General features: G+C 46.1%; 1 long non-coding RNA gene across 1 annotated transcript; it reads right to left on the reverse strand.

The window, feature by feature from the left end:
* Positions 1–10274: 10274 nt before the first annotated feature.
* Positions 10275–13018, reverse strand: LOC108424946. The gene is made up of 6 exons (XR_005131556.1): positions 12954–13018; positions 12700–12843; positions 11966–12159; positions 11703–11862; positions 11385–11513; positions 10275–10998 (listed from the first exon to the last, which is right to left on the reverse strand). It is a non-coding gene; the product is annotated as an uncharacterized LOC108424946 (long non-coding RNA).
* Between the last annotated feature and the right edge of the window lie 635 nt (positions 13019–13653).

Consider the following 13653-nt stretch of genomic DNA (forward strand, 5'->3'; position numbering starts at 1 on the left):
GATGCCTGTAAGCCACTGTTTTGCAGATGTTGCGAAAGTTACAAGTAACATGACTGAGTCTTTTGAAAAAGCCATGCTTGGTCTCAAATCGCATAGCCCACAACAGAACCACAGGGCCTAACTTCCTGATTGCACCAGGATAATGGACCATAGAGTGATGTTTTGGTTTTAGGTGCCTACCAGGGTAAAGCTCCAGAAGACTGTGGTGCTCCTGGATGAGGTAACCTAAGAGAATTGATGCTTCTGGTTAATGATGGAGAAAAAACGAACTCCATGCAACTCAGTAAAAGAAGAAGCAACTCCCAGTATTGGTTGCCCTCTTTTTATTCTCTTAAGAGTACTGCCTGCTCTGCTCTGCTCCTGACAATAAAACTCTTTAATCTTGAACAATGTAGCTAGCTAACCTAGCTATGTGTAAGCTAACTAATAGCCGCCGCCTCACAACGTCTGTGTCCCTTATAAAACGGTAAATTGTCAAAAAAAAGCACACTAGTATTTTCTGTGGTATGTAAAGACTGTGGTTTGAAGAAAATGTGGTTTAGAAATAGTTCGATGCTCGTGGGTACTCCACTGTTTTATTCCGTTAGCCTCCTAGCTAACGGTAGGTTAGCTAGCTAAAACGTCGGTCACCACTCGTTCGCAGGACAGTTGTTGCGTGGAACTGTTATTTTACCTCAGGCAAACCGCCTAACGTCTAATTTTCCCTCACAAATTGAGGTTAAATAAAAAATATATTATAAGTATTGCGTAAAGCTTACGTCAGTTAGCATATTAGCTAACTAACATAGCTAACATGCTAATGCTCGTAATACGTTTTTTTTTGTTTTTTTTTACCTCAATTCGTGAGAGAAAATTAATTAAGATATCTGGTAACTAGCTTATAATCAATATTTTGGGGCAAATTTAAGATTAATCAGTTTAGCAACTTACTTTCTTTCGGCTGTGGTCCGGCTGCCGGTGCCTCTTCCAGCGGGAGGGAAGCGGCGTAGGCGGGAAACAGGCGGGAAACGGGCGTCCGGGGAGTTCCGTTACGTGTACGTTCCCTTTAGACGTCCGCACTGCAGACCCAACAAACGGAAAAATAACCCATATTTTTTGGGTTGTTTAAATAACCCAGCATTTTTTAGCCAGCAGAATTTTCCAGACAATTCAGGCCTCTTATTTCACCACTCTTTTTAAAAGTAATCTCAGAAATGTCCGAAAATACATCCATACCCTATCATATGAATACTCCTCACACTTATCTTAATACCACATAAAAAAATCCACGATTGCTCCAGCTACCGTCCCATTTCACTGATCAATTCAGACATAAAAATCATAAGTAAAGCTTTATCAATCAAATTGGAATCGGTCACAGATTAAACCAGGTTCATCAAAGGGAGACAGTCCTCAGAGAACACACGCAGGTTATTCAATGTAATTCATATGTATAACAGCGAAAAATCTCCATATATATATATATATTCAAAACTCCAACTAATTCAATATCAAAGCCTTCCCAGAATATACATTACAGCCTCTAAACTAATTCAGGCACAGTGATAAATGCCAACATCGTCCAGCTTTAACAGATAGTAGTTATCACGCCTTCTGGAATGGTCCCCCGATCCAGCAGTTTTGGTCAGAGGTCATGGACAGGCCTGGTCATCCCTTTATGTCCCATTGTAGCGCTACTTAATGACCTTTCCTCACTTTCACCACCCAATCACCTCAAATCCTTTATATTTCATTCCACTTTCCATTACTAAAAAAGCTATACTGCTGAACTGGAAGGACAGAACCCAAATTTCAATAAAGCTTTGGCTGAACCTCCGAACGGATCACTGTAACCTGGAGAGACTTACAGCAAATTTCAAAAATAACACATAATCTTTCAAGGAAACCTGGTCACAATTTTTACAATATATTGATAGCTGCCTTCCGCCCGATGACCGCTGGGATAGCTCCATTGTTAAGTTTCTGCATTTGTCTGTCCTGTATGTCCAGTTTGTCCATTGTTAAGTGTTATTGTTATCATTCTTCTTATGCTTATTACTATTATTGTTATTTCATCCTCTCTTTACTTTTTTGTCTTTTGTTTTTTTGTTTTGCTCAAATCTAGGGGTGGGTGAGGGTGGTGGGGGGGGTGTTTGGGTGGTTGTGGTGCCACATCACCTTATATCTGTATGATCATTAATAAATGAAGAGCTGTGACTTTGTTATTAACGTGAAAAAGAAATAATAATAATATGTCCCTTGGAAAAGGGGGACGGTGGTGTGGTGTGGTGGTGTTTTGCTCAAATCTAGGGGTGGGTGAGGGTGGTGGGGGGGGGTGTTTGGGTGGTTGTGGTGCCACACCACCTTATATCTGTATGATCATTAATAAATGAAGAGCTGTGACTTTGTTATTAACGTGAAAAAGAAATAATAATAATATGTCCCTTGGAAAAGGGGGGCGGTGGTGTGGCCAAGGAATGTTGGCCTGGGAATTAAAAAAAGAAAAAAGAAAGAAAATAGCACCCTACAAATAAGCACTTCTGGAAAACAGTTACTTAAGTCATAATGACTAGTTGAAACAGCTGGATTATCTAGAAATGACCATTTTCCAGAGATATGATGGCAATGATGTCAGTGGAGGATATGGCTGAATGGCTCCATCCCAATCTACCAAACTTACTCTTTAAGCCAATTCTAATTGAACACTTCTAATACTGTCCCACTAATAAGCAACAATAATAAAAGTAACATTTTTTATTTTGTCCAAACATTGAAGCCTTTTTGTGTATATTTTTAAGAACTTTTTTTAAAATGTGGTTGAATTGCAAAGTTCACAGTACTTATTTAGATACATCTGGGATACTCTGTGTTAACTAACCTTATTTCCAAAAAAGTTGGGTCGCTGTGCAAAAATGCAAAAAAAAAAAAAATGCAATGATGTGCACATCATTTAAATTCTGTATTTCAATGAAAGTACTATAAAGACAACCCATCAGATGTTGAAATTAAGAAAATTTTGAAGGAGTCTTTTTTTTTTCTTTTTCACATTTTATTGATTTTTTTTTGTTGATGTTTGTGTCTGTGTGTGTCAGTGATATGTATGTGTGTGTGTGTGTTTCAGTGTCAGAGGGGTGTCTGAGTGTGTCTATGGTGTGTGTGTTTTAGTGGTGTGTGTTTGTGTGTCAGAGGGGTGTGTGTGCATGTGTTTGTGTGTCAGAGGGGTGTCTGAATGTGTCTATGGTGTGTGCTTGTGTGACATTTTTTCTTATGCTTCTATGGCTCTCTCAGCTTCAACTCCCACCACCACTGGAGACTTTGTGCTAATGTTTCCTTTGTCGGTGTCCCTGGTTTGAGGTGTTCATTAGCACCGTTCCGGAAAAATCCAGTTGTCCAGTATGTGAGGTTGAAGGGTACTTCGTTACAAGCCTCACGCAAGAATTCTGGCGGCCAGCTGTGATCAACAGTACGGCTCTTCTTGTTGTCCCGCCACCACTGGAGACCTTCTTCTGCTGTTTTCTCTGAACAGCCTGTCTTCCAGAATGTCCGTGTGCGTGGGACGTGAACAGGTACACCATCACGCTTTGAATTGACCACTCTGGGACAGACAGCCTCCCTGCGTTCAGGACCGGGACGGACAGCCTCCCCGCGTCCAGGACCGGGACGGACAGCCTCACCGCGTCCAGGACCGGGGCGGACAGCCTCACCGTGTCCAGGACCACGGCGGACAGCCTCACCGCGTCCAGGACCACGGCGGAGAGCCTCACCGCGTCCAGGACCGGGACGGACAACCTCCCTGCGTTCAGGACCGGGACGGACAACCTCCCTGCATTCAGGACCGCCTATCTTCTGGTTGTTGGTCTTTCCAGAAGAGCTTCTCTGTCCATCTACTTTGTTGTTTGGAGGATTCTCTTTGTTGTAGTTGATCTTCCGCCCTTTTCCCCTTGTTCCTCTCCTGGTTTTTCTCTTTTTGGCCTCCTCAGGAGGGTCGCTTGTCTTTACGTCCAGAGGCTGTACATCACCGTATGAAGCGTCTTTGAGGTCGAGATGCTCACTGGCAGACATCTTCAGAGGCTGGAGACTCGCCGACAGGGCTTCATCTTGCATGATCTCTAGGAGCTCTCTTTTGGCATCAGCTACATCTTTATTGGAGCTCACTAGATGATCCAGATGTGTCTCCAGAGTGTCCTCCACAGTCTTATCCATGCTGGGGTCCATAACTTCCTTTTGGAGAGGCTGGAGACTTGCCGACAGGGCATCATCAAACAGGACGTCCAGGAGCTCACTGATGACTGTGTCATCGTTGGAGCTCACTAGATCATCCAGCTGTTTCTCCTCAGTCCCCTCTAGAATGTTTTTCATGGCTGTGTTGGTGGCTTCAGCAGCCGCTTCATTAGCCACCGTAGTCTGCACAGTCTCAGCTTTCAGCAGCTGCTCCATGCGCATCCCGACCTCATCCAGCAGCGTGTTCAGGAAATGCTGGATTGCTGCATCTTCCTCTTTAGTGAGGCTACCTTGTGTTGGAGGTGCCGTGGCCTCCACAGTCTTATTCATGCTGGTTTCCATGACTTCATTTTGGAGAGGCTGGAGACTTGCCGACAGGGCATCATCAAACAGGACGTCCAGTAGCTCTCTGATGACTGTGTCATCGTTGGAGCTCACTAGATCACCCAGCTGTTTCCCCTCAGTCCCCTCTAGAAGTTTGTTCATGGCTGTGTTGGTGGCTTCAGCAGCCGCTTCATTAGCCACCGTAGTCTGCACAGTCTCAGCTTTCAGCAGCAGCTCCATACGCATCCCGACCTGATCCAGCAGCGTGTTCAGGAAATGCTGGATTGGTGCATCTTCCTCTTTGGTGAGGCTACCTTTTGGTGGAGGTGCCGTGGCCTCCAGCGTCTCAGCCGAAAAGCTTTCAAGACTGGACGTGGGACCTACTGGCAGGCCCAGTGCGTGGGCCTCTTCCTCCACCACCTGTTCTTCCCCTTTATTGACTTCCCTCCATGTCCTCCCCCTCCCCCTCCTCCTCTTTCCTTTCTTCCTCTTCTCACCCTGCTGTTCCTCGTTCACCTTGCTGACCGAGTCCGAGTCCGAGTCGGACTCCCGGCCTCGGCAGCACCAGCTCCAGAGGCAGCTCATCTCGTCACATGTATGAACAGAATGATGTGAAACCAGCCGTGCACCCCTATTTATAACCGCTGGTCCTTTATGACGTCACACATACACATTATGACGTCACGTCCTGATGACATCCGAACTCCAAACAACATTCTGCTGAGTCATGCTGACCAGTGAGGGAGGAGCTACAGTCCAGCGTAGTTACTGCTTTCCCGAATGAACGCTGCTAATTAGGCTAGGCTAGCGGAACGGAGCCGGGGCGGAGGAGCAGCGCTGACAGCTCAGTTACACCGGCGAGTTTGGCGACTATTAAACAGCGTTTTAGATGCACTGCTGTAAGGTAACATCACGTATTCCCCACGCGTCGGTTTCCCCTACACTCATTCATTCGTTCATTTTCCCGTCTGTGTAATAAAAACACTTGTCACCCATTCATATGAGGCCGTGGTCATATGTCCGTTTCCCCATTAAATCGGTTGGCAAGACCATCTAAGCTGTGTTTGGACATCAGATCTGTGTGATTAGTGCTTTATCTCGCGATTGCGTCATTCATATAATCAGTTCGTGTCTGCTTTTATACAATTCCATTGAATAAAACTTCACAGGTGACGTTTCTGTCTCGTTTCTTTACAATTATTGGCCCGAACGTGACCAAAGTGCGTATTGGTTGCTAGGCAGATTCTGCAGCGTCCAACCAATCATGAAATCGTGCATGGCTTCGGGTATTTCCGCCCTAAGTACTGACAGGCGAAAAGAGCCGAACTCTGTTCGGAGCGCAGCGCTGTTACAGCAGCGGTGGGGTGGGGTGAGGTGGGGTGGGGTGGGGTGAGGTGGGGTGGGGTGGGGGGTAAATCTCAATCTTTAAACCTACTGTTTGCTTTCTCACAGAGAAGTACCCTAAAAAACATTGGGTTGAAATTGACCCAAATTGGGTTATTTGCTGCACCATTTAATGTGGAATGGGAAAATTCCAGCAAGAAGCTGGAGAATAGCTGTCTTACATTTACGGCATTTGGCTGACGCTCTTATCCAGAGCGACTTACAACTTGACCATTTTACACAGGTAGGCAAAGAAGGTGCTAGGAGTCTTTTGTTTTCTTTTTCACATTTTATTGATTTTTTTTTGTTGATGTTTGTGTCTGTGTGTGTCAGTGATATGTATGTGTGTGTTTGTTTCAGTGTCAGAGGGGTGTCTGAATGTGTCTATGGTGTGTGTGTTTTAGTGGTGTGTGTTTGTGTGTCAGAGGGGTGTGTGTGCATGTGTTTGTGTGTCAGAGGGGTGTCTGAATGTGTCTATGGTGTGTGTGTTTTAGTGGTGTGTGTTTGTGTGTCAGAGGGGTGTCTGAGTGTGTCTATGGTGTGTGTGTTTTAGTGGTGTGTGTTTGTGTGTCAGAGGGGTGTCTGAGTGTGTCTATGGTGTGTGTGTTTTAGTGGTGTGTGTTTGTGTGTCAGAGGGGTGTCTGAGTGTGTCTATGGTGTGTATGTTTTAGTGGTGTGTGTTTGTGTGTCAGAGGGGTGTGTGTGCATGTGTTTGTGTGTCAGAGGGGGGTCTGAGTGTGGCTATGGTGTGTGTGTTTTAGTGGTGTGTGTTTGTGTGTCAGAGGGGTGTCTGAGTGTGTCTATGGTGTGTGTGTTTTAGTGGTGTGTGTTTGTGTGTCAGAGGGGTGTGTGTGCATGTGTTTGAGTGTCAGAGGGGTGTCTGAATGTGTCTATGGTGTGTGCTTGTGTGACATTTTTTCTTACGCTTCTATGGCTCTCTCAGCTTCAACTCCCACCACCACTGGAGACTTTGTGCTAATGTTTCCTTTGTCGGTGTCCCTGGTTTGAGGTGTTCATTAGCACCGTTCCGGAAAAATCCAGTTGTCCAGTATGTGAGGTTGAAGGGTACTTCGTTACAAGCCTCACGCAAGAATTCTGGCGGCCAGCTGTGATCAACAGTACGGCTCTTCTTGTTGTCACGCCACCACTGGAGACCTTCTTCTGCTGTTTTCTCTGGGTAGGCTGTCTTCCAGAATGTCCGTGTGCGTGGGACGTGAACAGGTACACCATCACGCTTTGAATTGACCACTCTGGGACAGACAGCCTCCCTGCGTTCAAGACCGGGACGGACAGCCACCCTGCGTCCAGGACCGGGGCGGACAGCCTCACTGCGTCCAGCACCGGGGCGGACAGCCTCACCGCGTCCAGGACCGGGGCGGACAGCCTCACCGCGTCCAGGACCGGGGCGGACAGCCTCACCGCGTCCAGCACCGGGGCGGACAGCCTCACCGCGTCCAGGACCGGGGCGGACAGCCTCACCGCGTCCAGCACCGGGACGCACAGCCTCACCGCGTCCAGGACCGGGGCGGACAGCCTCACCGCGTCCAGCACTGGGACGGACAGCCTCACCGCGTCCAGCCTCACCGCGTCCAGGACCGGGGCGGACAGCCTCACCGCGTCCAGGACTGGGAGGGACAGCCTCACCGCGTCCAGGACCGGGGCGGACAGCCTCACCGCGTCCAGCACCGGGACGGACAGCCTCACCGCGTCCAGGACCGGGGCGGACAGCCTCACCGCGTCCAGGACCGGGGCGGACAGCCTCACCTTGTCCAGGACCGGGGCGGACAGCCTCACCGCGTCCAGGACCGGGACGGACAACCTCCCTGCATTCAGGACCGCCTTTCTTCTGGTTGTTGGTCTTTCCAGAAGAGCTTCTCTGTCCATCTGCTTTGTTGTTTGGAGGATTCTCTTTGTTGTAGTTGATCTTCCGTCCTTTTCCCCTTGTTCCTCTCCTGGTTTTTCTCTTTTTGGCCTCCTCAGGAGGGTCACTTGTCTTTACGTCCAGAGGCTGTACATCACCGTATGAAGCGTCTTTGAGGTCGAGATGTTCACTGGCAGACATCTTCAGAGGCTGGAGACTCGCCGACAGGGCTTCATCTTGCATGATCTCTAGGAGCTCTCTGTTGGCATCAGCTACAGCATTATTGGAGCTCACTAGATGATCCAGATGTGTCTCCAGAGTGTCCTCCACAGTCTTATCCATGCTGGGGTCCATAACTTCATTTTGGAGAGGCTGGAGACTTGCCGACAGGGCATCATCAAACAGGACGTCCAGGAGCTCACTGATGACTGTGTCATCGTTGGAGCTCACTAGATCATCCAGCTGTTTCTCCTCAGTCCCCTCTAGAATGTTGTTCATGGCTGTGTTGGTGGCTTCAGCAGCCGCTTCATTAGCCACCGTAGTCTGCACAGTCTCAGCTTTCAGCAGCTGCTCCATGCGCAACCCGACCTCATCCAGCAGCGTGTTCAGGAAATGCTGGATTGCTGCATCTTCCTCTTTAGTGAGGCTACCTTGTGTTGGAGGTGCCGTGGCCTCCACAGTCTTATCCATGCTGGTTTCCATGACTTCATTTTCGAGAGGCTGGAGACTTGCCGACAGGGCATCATCAAACAGGACGTCCAGTAGCTCTCTGATGACTGTGTCATCGTTGGAGCTCACTAGATCATCCAGCTGTTTCTCCTCAGTCCCCTCTAGAATGTCGTTCATGGCTGTGTTGGTGGCTTCAGCAGCCGCTTCATTAGCCACCGTAGTCTGCACAGTCTCAGCTTTCAGCAGCAGCTCCATACGCATCCCGACCTGATCCAGCAGCGTGTTCAGGAAATGCTGGATTGGTGCATCTTCCTCTTTAGTGAGGCTACCTTTTGGTGGAGGTGCCGTGGCCTCCAGCGTCTCAGCCGAAAAGCTTTCAAGGCTGGACGTGGGACCTACTGGCAGGCCCAGTGCGTGGGCCTCTTCCTCCACCACCTGTTCTTCCCCTTCATTGACTTCCCTCCATGTCCTCCCTCTCCCCCTCCTCCTCTTTCCTTTCTTCCTCTTCTCACCCTGCTGTTCCTCGATCACCTTGCTGACCGAGTCCGAGTCCGAGTCGGACTCCCGGCCTCGGCAGCACCAGCTCCAGAGGCAGCTCATCTCGTCACATGTCTGAACAGAATGATGTGAAACCAGCCGTGCACCCCTATTTATAACCTCTGGTCCTTTATGACGTCACACATACACATTATGACGTCACGTCCTGATGACATCCGAACTCCAAACAACATTCTGCTGAGTCATGCTGACCAGTGAGGGAGGAGCTACAGTCCAGCGTAGTTACTGCTTTCCCGAATGAACGCTGCTAATTAGGCTAGGCTAGCGGAACGGAGCCGGGGCGGAGGAGCAGCGCTGACAGCTCAGTTACACCGGCGAGTTTGGCGACTATTAAACAGCGTTTTAGATGCACTGCTGTAAGGTAACATCACGTATTCCCCACGCGTCGGTTTCCCCTACACTCATTCATTCGTTCGTTTTCCCGTCTGTGTAATAAAAACACTTGTCACCCATTCATATGGGGCCGTGGTCATATGTCCGTTTCCCCATTAAATCGGTTGGCAAGACCATCTAAGCTGTGTTTGTACATCAGATCTGTGTGATTAGTGCTTTATCTCGCGATTGCGTCATTCATATAATCAGTTCGTGTCTGTTTTTATACAATTCCATTGAATAAAACTTCACAGGTGACGTTTCTGTCTCGTTTCTTTAAAATTATTGGCCCGAACGTGACCAAAGTGCGTATTGGTTGCTAGGCAGATTCTGCAGCGTCCAACCACTCATGAAATCGTGCATGACTTCGGGCATTTCCGCCCTAAGTACTGACAGGCGAAAAGAGCCGAACTCTGTTCGGAGCGCAGCGCTGTTACAGCAGCGGTGGGGTGGGGTGAGGTGGGGTGGGGTGGGGGGTAAATCTCAATCTTTAAACCTACTGTTTGCTTTCTCACAGAGAAGTACCCTAAAACACATTGGGTTGAAATTGACCCAAATTGGGTTATTTTCACAACCCAGCGCTGGGTCAATATTGGACAAACACGGCATTGGGTAGAATTGACCCAGTACATTGGGTTATTAATGTGACCCAGCATTTTTGGGTCAAGCATTTAACCTAAATGCTATGTAATTTTAACTAGAATGCTGGGTTAAATGAACCAAAAGTTTGGGTTGTACTGTGATTACTTTTAAATGTATAATTTAGACATTATTTTAACACATACTTTACATATTATATATTCTTACACTTAAAAGAAAAATACCACTTTTAAGCACCAACAATAATTTATATATATATATAAAAAGCACATTTCTCAATGACAACAATAATAACAATAACAGCAGCAACAACAATTACAAGCAACCTTATTCAATAACAAATTTTCTTTTGCTTGAGAAATTAATAAAATAAAAAGAGGTAACACACATGGCGTCATTCTGGGAGCTGTCACTGATCTGTGGCAAAAATAAATGCCCGCAAGAGTCTTATGGAGGGAGATTCATGACCTGGTAGCTCATAAACAACAGTCTGAAGAACACTGTCGGGGGTAGTTTATATCAAATACAAAGAACGCCTTAAAACACACATCATTGGGACACCCCCAACAGAAAAATAAAAACCTCAGCATAGTGAGAAACAGTTAAAAATGCTGTTAAATTGAGGTAGACTGCTAATAAAATGTGACTTTTTTCAACTGGATCTTAAGACTGGCGCTGTTCCAACAATATGGAGGTGTAAGCAAACCAGCAAATTTTACGACAATAACTGTACCTCTATATTTGAGTTTAGCTGGTTGCTAGGCTGTTGTCATGATACTGTTTACACTCAGGATGAGCTGCTTTTGTGGGTGTGGTTTGACTAAAAGTCTCAGGACTAAGTGATAAGGTGGTCTATTTCTACATTACAGCTCTTTCAAATTATCATCAGAATCTGAAGAACCAGCGCTGGAAAATCCTCAGTCCCAGTCAGTCATAATGCTGTTGTACTGCGGCGCTGTTCACTGTTGTCCACCAGTGACGTCACACGGTACCGCTCAGGAATTTCCGTAGCGAGCTCAGGTTTTTTCCGTCTGTTTAATTAAAAGAGTCAATTTTAAAGAAAAAATTAAATTCGCTGCTTAATTTAAGTCATGTTCATATATTTTCAGTATCCAAAACAATATGAAATCACCAGGGCTGTCCAAATGTGGTGCTTAGCCTTTAATAGCGCCGCACTCTCTTTACAGGCTCACATCTAGATGAAAGTCAGCGGTGAAAATGGAGCACAAATAATAAACTAAAAGTATCAGACGTTGGGCAGGATACAGCCAATAACCTGATCTACCAAAATATGTCTGGAACCACTTAAGGCTGAGACATCCCAACTGTGATCAGAGACAACTAACTACTTAGTTTAGAGGTAGGTGTGTAATTACAACAGAGCAGAATATTACCAGATTTATATCTCTCAACTTACAGGCTGTAGATCAATGAATGACTTTCTTGTCTCTTCACAGCTCAGACGGAAGGTCTTCCGGCAGAATCCTATAGACAGAAGCTGGTAGGACTACTGGCAATAATCTCACAGCCCTGTCACCTTGCGCATCTGGAAACAAGAGTTATCTCTTATTAGGAATAAGAATCTTTTGTGGTTACATGTTCTAACCTGCCAGCTGTAAAACTACTTCTTTCCATTTTTTCTCTCACGTGATAGTAAAATGTATTCTCTGATTTACATGTTCACTAAAATGTTGTGTACTAATTTTTTTAACATAGTATCCACTGTGAAGACTACCTGCACACACAGAATCCAGTCTTGAAAGAATTCCAGAAGCTTGCTTCTCCTGGCTAGCAAACCATAAATTTCTGTCTCTGAAAACGGGCATCCACTTTTCTGCCAGTTATCCAAGTTTCCCAGCACAGGCTGGGTGTAGAATGGCAAAGTCCTGAGCAATCTGCAGACATAATTTTCATTTAATTACTTTTCCAAGTAAATTACAGATAACATTCAGTAATTCTGACTTACTATCAAGTGCATTCTGACTTTGCATATCCTACCATTCCTGGAGTATCCAAAAGACGTGGATGCTCTTTTTTGACCTCCTCCACTGTCTTTGACCCATGCTCCCTTATCCACTTAGCTCTGTGGATGGCTGTCTGCTTCATGTATTCTTCTACTTGGTTAAGGGGTCGGATGTTATTTCTTAACCACTCCGTCATCGCCACTGCCCTCTCATCAGATATTTCAGTCTCTGTATTATGCAGAGAAAGACAACGCCTTCACTGTTTGAAGTAGACACCACAAATTATCTTGCGTTATTTCCTGACTGGAAGCAGGAAATCCTTCAAAGTCATGTGTTATACAATGTGATAAAATAATGACATTCTACACATTCACCTGAAACTAAATTTGTAGGTTTACACAAATCAGCTATATTAGCTAGTATTAATCTTTACAGCAATTAATGGCTCAGATCCTTACGCTCGCCCATGTTTCCTGCTTCCAACAAGAACTGACTATTCTTTTCCTGTCTTGACCTCTCTCCCCTTGACAGGTGGTTCTGAAGTTATGGCTAATCAGTGTACTTTAATGAAAACTTAACAGCAGAACCAAACATGTGAACTGTAGCATAAATGGCAAGTCACAAACGGTTTGATTTTCCAAAACGCACCAGCCATTCTACAGTGATCATGCCGTAATGACAATACTGTCTAATAGAGGATCACATTAAAATCAGCAAGACAAGTTACCCAAAACCTTTCTTGGTATGATAACCTGTTTGTGCATGTACCTGGCAATACCAATTAGTTACAGGGTTCTCCACAGGGCTAGGTCTGCACTTTCCACTACGGAGCCTCTTCCGTACATTTCTTAAACGCTCTTCAACGAAGCCAGTTGCTGGTCTGTGAGTTCGACCTGGACTATACCACGCCTCCTTTATTTAAAAAAAAAAAAAATTCAAATATTCTTTGACATGTCAGACCTAAAATAACCACATAATACACACACAAAGTCCGGTGTGCTTTGATTTTTACTGGCACTTACATTGCCGTTCCCATGCTGATCCCTTAGATACGGAAATTCCGTCACTAAAGATGAGGCCAGGTTTTTCTTTGTTTCCAATGCTGTAAACAGATATCAGATGTATTTACACACACACACACACACACACACACACACACACACACGTCATAGTGCAACATCAGTCAAAATAGTACACTCACGTCTCTCCGAACCGGTCGATGAAATGTGACACTAGGATTCTAACCATAGACCTCCTCTGCTTGAGCGAGATGCACCGTTTGGTGTCAAGACTGCACATTATCTCTCTACCCTCCGGTGTTTTCTCGAGGGCCTCCCTAAATTTCTAGGAAGATAGAAGGGAGAAAAAAAGATAGGGAGCACAAATATCCCAATCAACTTTTCAGTCTTTTGTGAATGGCCTTGTGCCTTCCCCATAAGGTAAAGTTTAAAAAAAAAAAAAAAACCCTAAAGAAAGCAACAACAACAACAACAACACATACAAACGTTACCCCTTGTCCTGAAGACATGGCTTTATGCTGCTGGTCCGGTGGCGTGGTGGGTAGCGCTGTCGCCTCACAGCGAGGAGGGCCTGGGTTCGATTCCCAGGCCGGGTGGCCAGGGTCCTCTCTGTGTGGAGTTTGCATGTTCTCCCCGTGTCTGCGTGGGTTTCCTCCGGGTTCTCCGGTTTCCTCCCACAGTCCAAAGACATGCAGTCAGGCCG

This window comes from Pygocentrus nattereri, chromosome 15 (assembly GCF_015220715.1).
Source record: "Pygocentrus nattereri isolate fPygNat1 chromosome 15, fPygNat1.pri, whole genome shotgun sequence".
Taxonomy (NCBI): domain Eukaryota; kingdom Metazoa; phylum Chordata; class Actinopteri; order Characiformes; family Serrasalmidae; genus Pygocentrus; species Pygocentrus nattereri.